Here is a 14068-nt window from a genome sequence, read left to right as displayed (position 1 = left end):
AAAAACAAAAAAAAAAAAAGGGAAATAAAAGTTAGAGCAGCCCTTAGGAGAATAGGTGATTGGGCATGGTATCAACCTCCAGTTTCCTCTCCTGTGGCCTGAGTTAATTTTCCCTGGTTGATAAGATTCTCTGGGAGGGGATTCATGACAATTGAGTTTGGAGGATCCATTTTTAGGCAGATAAGAAGAACTCAGAGAAAATCCTGGCCTGGATCTACTGTTTCTCAGGTGTCCTCAGTCCAAATAATCACCATACTAAAGTGTCATATTTTGAAATGGCATTTCCTGAATTTCTTCAATCATATGAGGTAATATTTACAGGTTCCTGGAATTAGGACGTGGATAAATCTTTTTTGGGGGGGGGGCACCATTCAGCTCCCTACAATAACTAACAAAATTAATAATGATTTCTTAACATTGTTTATGTTCTTAATGTCCCCAGTCCATATTTCTTCATGGTCTCAAAAATGTCTTTTTACAGTTTGAATCAGGATCCAAACAAGATGTGCTCATTACATTTGATTATCTCTTGACTCTCTTATAATCTACAACATCTTCCCCCATTTTTTTTATTATTATTATTTTTTTTTGAGACAGAGTCTCACTCTGTTGCCCGGGCTAGAGTGCCGTGGCATCAGCCTAGCTCACAGCAACCTCAAACTCCTGGGCTCAGGCAATCCTACTGCCTCAACCTCCCGAGTAGCTGGGACTACAAGCATGCGCCACCATGCCCGTCTTAATTTTTTCTATATATTTTTAATTGTTCACCTAATTTCTTTCTTTCTTTCTTTCTTTTTAGTAGAGACGGGGTCTCACTCTTGCTCAGGCTGGTCTCGAACTCCTGAGCTCAAACAATCCACCTGCCTCAGCCTCCCAGAGTGCTGGGATTACAGGCGTGAGCCACCTCACCTGGCCTTTTCCCCCATTTTTATACCCTGAAATTGTTGAAGGAGGAGATCATTCATGCTGTACATTGGCTCACATTCTAGATTTGTCTGCTTGCTTTCTTATAGTGTTATTCAATTGTTTCTCTTTATTTCCTGTAAACTGGAAGTTGCAGCCAAAACTTGATTAAATTCACTTAATATTTTTTTGACAAAATACACTGTACTTCATAAATATTTTGTAATTCAAATTGCATCACATCAGGAGACACAATGCATAGCTGTCCTGTTTCATGATCTAAGATTGACTAGTACACACAGGTGATGACACATCGTTCCCGTGTAAAATTTCCCCATCAGTCCTCTAGCTGTTTCAGCATCCATCAACGACTGTTGCCTAAAATCGATTTATTGAGATACTTGCTTTAGTCCAGATTGTTTTCACCATATTAGTTTCATCTCTTCCTCCTTTATTTCTGTAGTCAATTGTTTAGAAAAGATCCTTTCGCCCTCCAGCTCCCTTTAGATTTCCAAATCCAGGGACATTTGAGACAGGAGCACTTGCCTGGAGAAATAATGATATAATGAATTGAGCTAGCATTTCCTAAAGTTCACATTTGAAGCCCTTAAAGCAAGTGGTTGTAATTTTGCCCTGTGGGGTGGGTTGGGGTTAGTGGGAAGGTGAGTTGTAGGGAGGCAGAGTGAATCAGGGTGATCTCCCCTTTCCTGGGGTCAAACTCAGAGGCTTTCACTGGAAATTCTTTAATAGAGTTTAGGCTCTTTGATTTCAGAAGAGCGAATTGAGGCACGGCTAAAGAAAGAGTCCACAGAGGTTAGGTGAAACCGGGGTAGAAAAGAAGAGTCCTGGATTCTCAGAATGGAGCCTTTCAGGGCTTTAATCTCAGGACTACTACATCTCCCAGAATTCCGCTCGTGGGTTCCACGGCACGGAAGGGACTGCGCGTGCGCCACGCAGGTGACGGCGCGGCCCCCCCAGGCCCCATAACCCCTGAGCTTCCCCGCCCTCGCCTCCCGCTCGCCTCTCCCGCCCCTTCCAGGCCCTGAGCTGTCCGCTGGGGGCGCGTGCAGTGAGTGGCAGGCGGCAGCGGCGACTGTGGCTGAGCGCGCGGGGCGCGGGGCGGTGCGTGGTTGCTAGGGGCGCCTGAGGTTGCCCGCTCGCCCAGCAGGCCGAGGGAGGAAGCAGCGCGGAGCCGGCGCCGAGCCGGGGCGAAGCTGGGACCCCTGGGTGAGTGTAGCTGCGGATCCCGGGAACCGACTAGGGCCCTCCGCCGGCCCGACGCGTTCGCCCCTCCCTCTGCTTGGGTCCGTTCGCGCGGGTAGTCAGCCCTGCGGCCACTCCCGCCCCAGCCCCGCTTCCGGCCCGCCACCCCGCCGTCCCTCGGGAGGCTAGCGGGCCGCGGCCTCCCCACCGGCCGAGACTGCTCGCCTTCTTGGAACCCTTTTCCCCCTCGGTCACGCCCGGTGAACTTAGTCTTCTTCGCCTCTCGGCGCCCGAGCCCTGCAGCATCCCCTCGCCCTGGCCCCCTGCTTCCTCTGTCCCGCCGTGCTGCGGTTTAAATTGTCGCCTGGGTGTGAGCCCAAGCTCCTCCTCGGCTTCAGAGCCGAATTTAGCACGGATACCTACTTTTTCACTTCCCCACCCCAAAGTATGTATAAAGAAATACTTTCAAACGGGATCTTAGATCCTGTGGAATTTAACTGTTCATTTACCCATCCATCCATTCCTTAATCATTCACTAAAGGACTTTTAATAAAGATGGGCATATATTTAAAAAGCCAGGGTACTATGGAAGGCGTTAAAGGGATACAGTGGCGATAAGACAAGCATGTTTTCACGGAGTTTACAGTCTAGGGGAAATTTTTAATCAAGTAAACAAGCATTTGCCATACTGTAGTGTGTGCTCTGATAGACTAGAAGAGAGGTACTTAATCCGGACTTAGCTGGAAAGCTACATTATCCCCATTCCTCCTGATCTTCACATTCCCATTTTGGATCTAGGAAATCTGTTAATCCTTCCTTTATGGAATCATCCCTGCTTTCTCAGAGTCCACATCACATCTTCCTTAACTTCAGCACATGTTGATTTAGCCAATCAACAAGCATCTGCGGGACCCTTTGGGATAGTGTTCCATCCCATCTTTCCATTCCTTGCAGTAAATAGGAGACACTGTTTGCATTAAAGGCACCCCCTTGGTGCCCAGAAAGTTACCAGCTACGTATTGATTGGACTGCACTGAGCCTTGGAAAATTATCAGGTGTTTTCTGGGAATAAAGAGGTGGGAGGACATTCCAGATAATAATGGCCTTAGAAAAGAAAAATTACAGCAAGTCCTGAAAAGAGAACTGGAAACAGTTTGGCAGACCTGAGCTGGGTTTAGAGGGAGCCATCCAGTGACAAATAGGAAGAGAGAAGTTAATAGGAATTAGATCACAAAGGGCCTTGGATGTTTTGCTGAGTTAGAACTGTATCCTCCAGAGCAGTGGTTTTCAAACCAGGAAATCAGGGACCAACTCTTCCAAGGGATGCACCTGCATATATAGCTTTAGTGGAATAAATTTCTAGAGCCTCAACTTCCAAATGAACTCTTCTAAAACTGCCCTAACAAAAAAAAGAGGAGGGGTGCAGATCCCTCGTAGTTCCTACATTTTATTATGGTGTATTGACCCAAGTGTAAAAATCTCCTTAGATGCCAAACGAGGAATATTTTGGAATAATGATTTCAGGTAAACCTCCTTTAGTGACTTAAGTTACCTCCCAAACCCAGAAGGCTTCTTGTCTAATATGCAGTGCTGTTAGACGGAAGCTTGTTCCATGTTGTATTATTCTGAATTCCGAAGAACACAACAATTAAATGTAACTGGAATGTTTTGGGGGGAACATGGGTCTTGTAAGCTATTTTAGATAAAACTTGCATAAAAGTTTTTAAGAGATTTCTTTTAGTTTTAAGTGTGACTCAATAAGATAGTCAAAACCTATTTTATAAAATCAGGTCATAAAATATTCAGTTAATCCTTAACTTATTCCTTTTTATAAGACGTTTAATATTTTCTACCTCCTCTTAAAAAAATAAACTTGTTTAAACTTGTGATGAAAAATTTTAGATATCAACTTTAATATGTGTAAGGAATACATGGCTTTGAAAATTCTTTTGGGGATTCAGAAGTAAAATCATTTGAAGAGTATGTTCCAGGAAAACTACAAAAAGATATTTAGCAGGAAAATAACATCAGATTTGTGTTTGAGATTACTATGGTGTCAATGTGTGGGTTGAATAGGAAGGATTTTAGACTGGAGGCAAGGAGCTAATGAGAAAACTATCATAGAGGTGCGGGCTAGAGATGATGAAGGCTTTATAGCTGCTGTAGTGGGAATAGAGAGAGATATTAAAGATGATAAAATTGACAAAATCTGGTGGCAGTGTAGATGTGGGAGAGTGGGACAAGGAACAGTGTAGAATGATCCTAGGTTTCTGATTTTAGTGACTGCATGAGTGGTAGTGCAGCAGCACATCCAGGTAGAAAGGCCCAGCTGGTTGTTCTGTAGGTCTGGAGCTTCTGAGGTCTCAGTGATGATAGAGTTTGAGAATGTAGGAAGTGGTTGAAGTCATGGAATGAAAGAGATTGCTCTGGGAGACAGTGTGGTAATACCTGCAGCTGCCACTAGTTGAGTGTTTGCTCTCTGCCAGGCAAAGTGAGAAGACTGAACTCAGAGGAACACTAACTTTGAAAGGGTGGGTAGAGGAAAAGGGAAGGAAGGGGACAAAGAATACATAACCAAATACAAAAATGATTATGTGACTAGAAAGTTGTTACTTGCTGAAAAACTGTGTCTAGATGAAGCTTTAACTTCAGGATCTATCTGATACTCATAATCTGAAGTTGGGTTTAGCTTTCCCACTACATTCTTTCTGTGACCTAGGAATTGTCTCATCACAGTCTGCCTGGATTTTAGCCTGAGATCAGGTGCTTTGGGCTGTCAGTGAATTGCAGAGAAAAAGTTTTTCTTTAATACCCTGAACTTCTCACCCTCTCTTCTGGTAGAACTGGGAACAAATACTAAGAGTGCTGATTTCTCTCAGGCCATGAAATACAAAGGACCTTGCCCTTCGGAGCCCTTGTGGATATCCTGGACAGGTACTGCTTCTCTAGACCGGCAGTGCTCAGACTTTTTGGTCTCAGGACTCCTTTATGCACTTCAAAAAGCTCTGTGGGATATATATCTCAATGTTTATTATATTAGAAACCAAAATATTAATTCACTTAGAAATAATAAGCCCATTACTAACATAACATTTTTAACCTAAGTTATGGTTAACATAAGTTCACATAAGTAGCAATTGTTTCAAAAAGATTAGTGAGAAGAGTGGCATTGTTTTTGCAGATGTTTTTAGTGTCTGGTTTATTAGAAGAAAGCCGGATTTCATATCTGTTTCTGCATCCAGTTTATTGTGATATGTTGCTTTGGTTGAATAATGAAGAAAATCCTGCCTCACACAGAGAGCTGGAAAAGGGAAGAGTATTTCAATAGTCTTCTCAGATAATTGTGGGTATTCTTTGGTACTCCACAAAACAAGTAGTGATTTCTAAAGGTTGGTTGCAGTGTGGCATCTGAAATGATATCAACGAATTTTTCATACTTAGTTACATTAAAATCCGTTGGTTTCTCTCACTTTGCATGATTTCTGTAATATCATGTGATACAGTCATGTAGTCGCTTAATGATAGGGATACGTTCTGAGAAATGGGTTGGGTGATTTTATCATTGTGTGCACATCATAGAGTGTACTTATACAAACCTAGATGGTGTAGCCTACTACACACCGAGACTATATAGTCTAGCCTACTGCTCCTAGGCTACAGCATGTTACTGTACTGAATACTGTAGGCAATTGTAACACAATGGTATTGTGTATCTAAACATATTTAAACGTAGAAAAGGTACAGTAAACATATAGTATAATCTTACGGGATCACTGTATATATGTGGTCTATCTATCATTGACTGCAACACTGTTATGTAGCCCATGACTGTATTTGGAAAATACTGTTTCATTGAGTTATGCCAGTCTCCCGCATGTTGCCACAGTTTATTATATAATATAAAAAAATCATCTTTATATTATCACAATCTCTGCAGAAAAGCAGTTAAGTATTGGGAAGCTGTCAAGCTCGTGGTGGCAGGTACAGTTCTGCCAAAATTCTAATTTTCTCTTGGAAGCTCAAATTTTATCACTGGCAACAAATACGGTTATTGTTTTCCTTGAAGTGACAGTGTTACATTGTTTCATTTTCTGGAACCTTTGCCAAATACCAAAGCCTGAATAACTATCACAAATGTGTCATTCATTCTTTCAAGTAAACATGGTGTTCCACAGAAAAATCCTGCAATTCAAACAATCACATAAGCGCTTTACTTAGAGACAACCATCATCTTCTGTATGCAGTATAAGTGTCTTATATATGTATTTGTCATTTTATCACACAGGATATGAAAAAGATGCATACTCAAGGGTCGAGATTTAATATAACTTTTACTGTGCCACCAAGTAAACCTGGCGTTGATTGTTTCACTGTGTGGTGAAAAAGTGTGTAGTAGTGAAGAATCTAACTTGGTGCTACTGTCTTGGTTCATGCCAGAGTGCCAGCACTTTTACTCACCATTGCCTTTGCACCATCAGTGGAAAGTTCAGCACAGTAAAAAAGGCATAACTTCATAGTTTTGTTGTGAAAATAGTTTTTTATTTTGTTTTGTTTTTTGAGACAGGGTCTCATTCTGTCACCCAGGCTGGAGTGTAGTGGCATGTTCATAGCTCACTGCAACCTCAAACTCGTGGGCTCAAGCAATCCTCCTGCCTCAGCCTCTCAAGTAGCTGGGACTATAGGCACATGCCACCATGCCCAGCTAATTTTTCTATTTTTTGTAGAGATGAGGTCTTGAAATCCTGGCCTGAAGCAATCCTCCTGCCTTGGCCTCCCAAAGTGCTAGGATTACAGGCATGAGTTACTGCACCCTGCCCATGAAAATAGTTTGAACCTAGTAGAACCCCTGAAAGGGTCTTAGGGTCCCTGCAGGGTCTGTGTACCATGCTTTGAAGGCTGCTTCTTGAGAGATCACCTGAGGAAGAGGAAAGAGGTTTCTTTCTGAAGCTGATAAAGTCAAGGCTGTGGGAGAAGAAGTCACCCAATTATACAAAGCCTTCAACTGGTTTCACTTTGCAGTAATTTGTAGATTTACCTCCCTCAGCTCTAGGTTCTATAACCTGTATCTTTTCCTCAAGTTTGCTCACTTGTTTTGGTGTGTTCTGCAAGAACTGCGTATGACTTCACTGACTTTAACTTGTGTACTGACCCCTCTTACTAGGGTTGGGGTATTGACCTTCCTCTTTCAGTAGGCCTTTAAGAAGTTGATTGCTCCTCCAGCTTTCTTTAAAGGAGACATAGCTTGGCATTTATCTCATAAGAGAGAATGAGTCTGATTCCTGCACTCCTCTCTTTCTCTTTGGTTCCAGGTAAGTCAGTATTTTCTAACACAGCTGTTGAGCAATTGAAGTACTCTCATCAGAGATCTTGTGGATTGTAGACTGAACCATTTCTGATGTCCTGAGTTCCCCTGGTGACCAAGGGAAACATCTAGATGAAGGAGGAAAAGGAAACTACAGATCCCAAGAGCTACACTTTCCTGTTATAATACAGGAGACTGATTTAATTAGTGGCAATGAATAATTGCTTTCTGTAGAAATAGGTGCCTTGTCCAAGTTGGTCTGGGCCCGGCCCCTGGAGACTTGGTGGTTGAGACAACTGCAGTAGATTTTCTAACATAGGCTACTAATCATTCATGCTCACTTAAGGAGGAAACTTGAGGCACAATTACCCCATAAAGATTGGAGAACAGAACTGAGTAGGCAGTTTTGGAATGCTGCAAGAAGATGACAAAGTAGGATGTTCAGATTCCTGAGACTGGTGCTTTAGAAGGGGAGAATCTGAAGCCAGGGACATCCTACACTCAGTGATGGGGGCATTAGAGACTGGGCTGAGCCTAGCCATGCAAATAGAAAGAAAGGGATGTTTAGGATATTTTGTTTATCTATATAATTGCAGTTGTTTAGCATTCACTCTTATCCCTTTATTCAACTTTTTATTTTATTTTTAACAATTCTGTGGAGATACAATTGACATTGAACATATCCTTCATGGTCAGGTCAATTGTTCTAAAAAAATCTGTTTCTAGGAAGCCTTAGTGCCTCATGAAGTTGGGGGAGAAAACTTGGGCGGTATTGCCAAAGAAGAGGGCAAACAGGGGCAGGGCTTTTCCCACCCCTCTTTTACCAGAATGGCTCTACATTTGTCTGTTATAGATACACAGAGATTTCCTATAAAAACCATCATGGAGCCTTTGGGGCATATCCATGTGGAGAGTGAACCAGGGGTATAAGATACCCTTGGCAAAGTATCAAATGGGAGGGCTATACAATAGGTGCTCATGAAGAGGGTGGGGCTTGAAGTGAGTCTGGCAAAGGTGAATAAAATATGGTAAGGATTCGGAAGGAAGAGGCCTGCAGACAGGCATTTGAAAGGTTTCCTCCAGAAGTTTAATGTTTAAAGACCAGCACAGTTCATATGGCAGAGTTCAAAGTGGAAATAACCTTAAGGAAAAAAAAAGGAGAAATATTGAGAGCAGACTGTGGGGGTGTTTGAACGCCAGCTAAGAAATCTGGATTTTATGTAATGATTCATATAACAGTCATCTGCAATGTTTGTTAAAAGTGCAGATTCCTAGCCCCACTCCTCACAGGCTGAATCTTCTCTGAAGGTGAGGTTTAGGAATCTACTCCCCAGGCTATTCTGATGCAGGTGGTTGGCAGGCCACTGGGATGTTTAGTGAGTGCTCATTGTTAGGGTGGAAAGCTTAGTAGGTGTTCACGGCACGGGTAGAGAAAGATTTCTCACTCAGAGATTAAGATATAAAAGTAAAACTTATTTTATCTTTTAGAAGCACAGAGAATGAGAGAGAGAGAAAAAGAAAGACAGAAGGAAAGAGGTCGGGGAAGAGAGCAGAGAGACAGCATGGCATCCCAGAGAAAGAGAAAGGAAATGCCAGCAGGGAGGCCAAGTGGCTCTCTGATTTTAAGGGGAATGAAGAGAAGAAAAAAAATAGTGATGCTATTAGTTCACTCCTTTCACTTACGGACAATTTTTGAAAAGGGATTGATCTGATTAAGCAATATTTGAGCAAAGTTAATCTGGAGGTTGCCTGCAGGATGGAATTAGGAGGGGCAAACCCTGGAGACAAAAGCTTCAGTCTGCATGCTATTGCAGTAAGTCCAGATCTGGGATGGTGGTACAAATAATGAAAGGAGGAAGAATGCTAAGAAAAGAGACTCTCTTAAGTTTTAAGACTGGTTTGGCTTTGGGGAAATAAAGGAAGAAGTCAGAAGTAACTTAAGTTTTCCTTTTAGGTGATTTGGAGAAGGAAGGTTCCACTGAAGGAAATTGGAAGGTCAGGAATGGAGAGCTAGTTGGATAATCTGGATTGAAGTGGTTGGACATGCATTTGGAAAAGGTGGAACAGACAGTTGGTGATGCAGAGATGAAGCGTGAGAGAGGTCAAGTCTACACAATGACCATTCTGCAGTTAATAGTTCAAATTGTGAGAGCAGATTGGTTTGATGTAGGGGAAGATAAAAGAGGGACTGTGGAGAATTTTGGAGTTGGCCTCAGGAAGACAAATAGGCACTATTGAAGGAGTTGGTATAGCTGTGGCAGAGTTTGTGCACTGAGTAAAGAAGTAGCAACAAGGAGGTGGTGGTGTGAGGGGAGCACCTGTTTAATATACAGAGGTCCAACTTGTGGCTTTGCCGTTGTAATATTGTGATGTAATGTATATATATTTGGTCTCTGCTGGTTCCTGGCATGTGGCTTCTAAAACCCTTGGGAACTGCTAAGTGATAAGTGTCTTTTTGTATGCTAATGAGGTGACTGACGTTTGGGGGCTCCTGAATAGCCTCAGGATGGGGAGCTGGTTGCCAGGGAAAGGAACCTTGTGATTAGTGGGTTGGAACTTTCAGTCCCAGCCCCCAACCTCTGGGAAGGGGATTGGGGCCAAAGGTTGAATTATCACCAGTGGCCAGTGTTTTAATCAGTCATGCCTATGTAATGAAACCTCCATAAAAAACCAGTGGACCGGGTTTAGAAATTTGGATTGCTGAACACGTAGATGTATGTGGAGGGTGGCACTCCTACGGAGGGCATAAAAGCTTCTAGCCCCTTCCCACATACCTTGCCCTGTCTCTTCCATCTGGCTGTCATCTGTATCCTTTGTAATATCCTTTATAATAGATGGATATATGTAAGTAAAATGTTTCCCTGAGTTCTGTGGGCCGCTCTAGTGGATTACTTGAACCAGATGAGGGGGTTGTGGGAACCCCGATTTATAGCAGGTCAGTCAGAAGCACAGGTCACAACCTGGGGCTTGCAGTTGACATCTGAAGTGGGAGCAGTCTTGTGGGACTGAGCCCTTAACCTGTGGGACCTGACACTATGTCAGAATTGATTGAATTATAGGATACCCAGCTGGTGGTCTCTGGAAAATTCCTTCTTGTGCGTGTGTGTGTGTGTGGCCCCACACATACATTTTGATGACCAGAGGTGAAGTAGTCTGTGCTGTGTTGTGAGTGAATGTAATAGAGTAGAAAAACAGTTTGCTTTTTCTTTAGCTGGTCGTTGCTGTTGTAGATGCATTTATTTATTCAGCATATATGCAAAGAGCCTGATTACAATTCTTGGGCTGGGTATAAACTGTGTGAAAAAGGTCACTGTTCTCAGAGAGCTTTCATTCTGGAAGAGAAGATAGACAAATAGCAAAGAAATGCATAAATAATTCAAGTTTTTATTTTAAAATATATGTATTTTTAAGACAGGGACTGTTGCCAGGGCTGGAGTGCAGTGATGTCATCATAGCTCAGTGCAACCTCAAACTCCTGTGTTCAAGCCATCCTCCTTCCTCAGCCTCCCAAGTAGCTGGGACTACAGGTGCACACCACCACGCCTGGCTAATATTTTTATTTTATTTTAGATAGAGACAGGGTCTCGAACTCCTGTCCTCAGGCAGTCCTCCTGCTGCAGCCCCCCAAAGTGCTAGAACTACAGGCATGAGCTACTGCACCCAGTCTAAATTTGTTTTGTCTAGGTGATTTATATAGTTTAGAAATTAAAATTATAGAGAAAGGTGTACACAGATTTATCTATGTTTGTTACCAACCTCATTGGTAATTTTTTAAAAAAATTAGTTCTTTGTTTATCCTTCTATTGTTTCTTTAGGCAAATATAAGGAAATATTAATATATACTAATGTTAGGTAGTAGAGGATTGAAACAGAGGGAATAAAACAAGGTAACAGAGAATGATTGGGGTGGGATAACATTAGACAGAGTTGACAGGGAAGGCCTTTTTAGCTGAATACTGAGTGAAAGACCACGCCAGCCATTCAGAGATCTGTGTTTCAGAGGGAACCACAAAGACCCCATTCCTGGTGGGGGTGGGAGGAGAGTGGCTCTGGATAAGGTCAGAGAGATAGGGGTCAGATCACATGGGCCTTGGAGCTATATTTTAAAAAGAGCACCATGGTCACTGTCTGGAAAATAGGTTTATAAGAAGGGGTAAACAGCAGGTGAGAGATGATGGTGGCTTGAGTAAGGTAATGGCAGTGGAAATGGGGAAACAGACAGATTCAAGGACATAATATTTGAAGCTGGAAAACTTGTTGATGGATTGAGTAGAAGCAAAGATCAGCAGAGGGTGGGTTGAAATCATCACAAGCATGTCAGTAGTTTCTGTGTTGCATGGACACCTGTCCCAGGGACGGAGCCCCTTCTGCCTGGATATTTTTCATTGAAGTATTCTTTGTGCAGTTGCTTTTTTCTTGCTGGGACTCTAAAAGAGTAACTGGGCAAGGGAGGAATGTGATTGATCTTTCCAGGTCTCATTAGTCTTCCTCCTACTTCCCTAGCATGACTTTATTAAAATCTCACATTCCCGCCTAATTTCAAAGAGATTAAAAGATAAAGTGTTCCTCCCTTGAACAAGGGTGGTTACTGAAACCCTTGAGCTTCCCACAGTGTCCCCTTGTTTCCTTGTCTCTAGCTCTAAAGTCCTTATCTCAGCCTCTAGATTTGTTCCTGTGTCTCTGCTAGGTGCTGACAGCAACTGCTTTCTGAGTTGAGGGCACAGCAAAGACTGTGTTTTGAGGTTTTGTGTAGAATCAGGTTTAAGCAGCATTTACCCCTAGGTATTAGAGACACCCGCCCCCCACAACACACACGCACACATTGTGTGTTGATGGATGCCAGAGAAAATGCTTCCCTTAAACTTTATCTGCCAGGCTTAGTGTTTGGTTTCTCCCTTGAACTTGCCCTGAAACATATAGTTTGCAAATTGACTGGCAGGTAGAGTAGTGTGTGCTGGATGACTAGTTCATATTAAGGTGGCCACATTTGTAAAAGACTTATTTAGGTGAAGCCCTTTATGAGGCCTGTGACCTTGGTTCTTGCACCTTATGGATGACAGGTGGATCCCCCAGGCAAGCCAGCTTCAGGTAATGGAGCAGGGAGTAACTTTATTGGCTTGAGTTTTTCCTGGTAAAATCCATTTCTGACATACAATTTCGAAGAAAAGTTTAAATTGATTGTGTGCTACCTGCCTTCTGGTCTGAGGAAAATCAAACTTCCCTTTAAGTAGTAATGACTTCTAAAAAAAATTTTTTTCTGATATTGAAATGATTTCAGGCTTACAAAAATAGTACAAAGATTTCCTGTTTACCCTTACCCAGATTCAGCAAATGTTAATATTTTACCATACTTGTTTTAATACTCATTCATATTCTATCTCTTATATACCTGTTTTTTGAAATGTTTGAGAGTAAGTTACAGACATGATGCCTCTGTACATCTGGATACTTCCTAAAAATATAATACTATATGTTGATCTATATGTTTATTCTTATGCCATTGCTTTATTATCTTTTTTTTTTTTTTGGTGAGAAAGGGTCTCATTCTGTCACTCAGGCTGGAGTACAGTGGTATGTTCATAGCTCACTGTAGCCTCGAATACCTGAGCTCAAGCGATCGTCCCACCTCAGCCTCCTGATTAGCTGGGATTACAGGCATATCTCACCATACCTGTCTAATTTTTAAAAAAATTTTTTTTGTAGAGATGGAGTCCTGCTATATTGCCCAGGCTGGTCTCAAACTCCTGGCTTCAAGTAATCTGCCTGCCTTAGACTCCCAAAGTGCTGGGATTACAGGTGTGAGCCACTATGCCCAGGCCAGTGCCATATTGCCTTAATTACCATAGCTTTATACTAAGTTATGAAATCAGGTGGTAGAAGACCCCCAACTTTTTTGTTGTTTATTTTATAATGGTTTTGTCCACTCTAGGTCCTTTCCATTTCCATGCAGATTTTAGGATCTGCATGTCAATTTCTTCAGAAAAGCCTGCTGGGATTTTGATAGGCATTGCTTTTACTCTATAAATCAATTTGGGAAGAATTGCAATCTTAACAATACTGAGTCCTCCAATTTCTGAACATGTTATATCTCTTCATTGGTTTAGATTTTCTTTAATTTCTCTCAACAGTGTTTTGTAGTTTTTGATGTACATGTCTTATGCTCCTTTTGTTAAATTTATTCCTAGGTTTTTTAATTTGTTTTTTATTGATACATAATTGGTACACAGATTTTCAGGGTACATGTGATAATTTAATACATTCATAAAATGTATTAAGATCAAATCCGGGTAATTGAGATATCTGTCACCTTAAATATTGTCTTTTCTTTATGCTAGAAACATTTGAATTATTCCCTTCTTGCTATTTTAAAATGTGCAGTAGGTTATTATTATTGTTTTTAGAGATAGGGACTTGCTATGTTGCCCAGGCTGGCCTTGAACTCCTGGGTTTAAGTGATCCTCTCACCTCAGTCTCCTGAGCTGGGATTACAGGTATGTACCATCACACTAGGCTTCTATAATAGATTATTGTAAACTATAGGCACCGTACTGATCTATCGAACAGTGGGTCTTATTTCTTCCATCTAACTGTATGTATGTATCTATTAATCAATTTCTCTTCATCCCCCCCATCCCTTCCTGGCTTCTAGTAACCACCAAT

At 41.9% G+C, this 14068-nt stretch overlaps 1 protein-coding gene across 3 annotated transcripts in view; it reads left to right on the top strand.

Annotated features, from left to right (window-relative positions):
* Positions 1-14068, top strand: part of TTLL4 (tubulin tyrosine ligase like 4) — a 40815-nt gene that overhangs the window by 1578 nt on the left and 25169 nt on the right. For 2 of the 3 annotated variants that reach the window (XM_045560066.1, XM_045560064.1), the window contains exon 1: positions 1990-2130. The exons of the other annotated variant lie outside the window; for it this stretch is intronic. The gene's annotated coding sequence lies outside the window, so the exon portion shown is untranslated. Of the gene's footprint in view, positions 1-1989; positions 2131-14068 lie in introns of those variants that run through there. 3 annotated transcript variants of the gene reach the window in all.

Source organism: Lemur catta, chromosome 8 (genome assembly GCF_020740605.2).
Source record: "Lemur catta isolate mLemCat1 chromosome 8, mLemCat1.pri, whole genome shotgun sequence".
In the NCBI taxonomy this organism is placed as follows: Eukaryota; Metazoa; Chordata; class Mammalia; order Primates; family Lemuridae; genus Lemur; species Lemur catta.
This window is presented reverse-complemented; position numbering and strand designations above follow the sequence as displayed.